Below are 311 nucleotides of genomic sequence, written 5' to 3' on the forward strand. Positions count from 1 at the left end.
ATCAATAGATGGGGATCTATGAGAATTGTGAGTAGATGTCTCATTTTCTACTTGCTCTGTAGATGCACCCAACAAAGAAGGTGGCTTAGAGGGCACATCATTATTGACTTGTTGTATCTGTGGTTGAATGGATAGATCAGCAAATGCACTAGTATTTGTAGGCATTGACATAATTCCAGAGGCATTTATTAATCTAAGTCTCAGTTTTGAGTGCTTCTCTTTAACCATCGTTCTTGTAATATTTTTTTATTAAAATGCATACACAAATTTCTGTTAAAAAAATTGAAGCAAAGTATAAAAATCATCAATTT

This window comes from Theobroma umbraticum, unplaced genomic scaffold (genome assembly GCF_002168275.2).
Source record: "Theobroma umbraticum cultivar Fairchild unplaced genomic scaffold, ASM216827v3 scaffold_55.0, whole genome shotgun sequence".
Taxonomy (NCBI): Eukaryota; Viridiplantae; Streptophyta; class Magnoliopsida; order Malvales; family Malvaceae; genus Theobroma; species Theobroma umbraticum.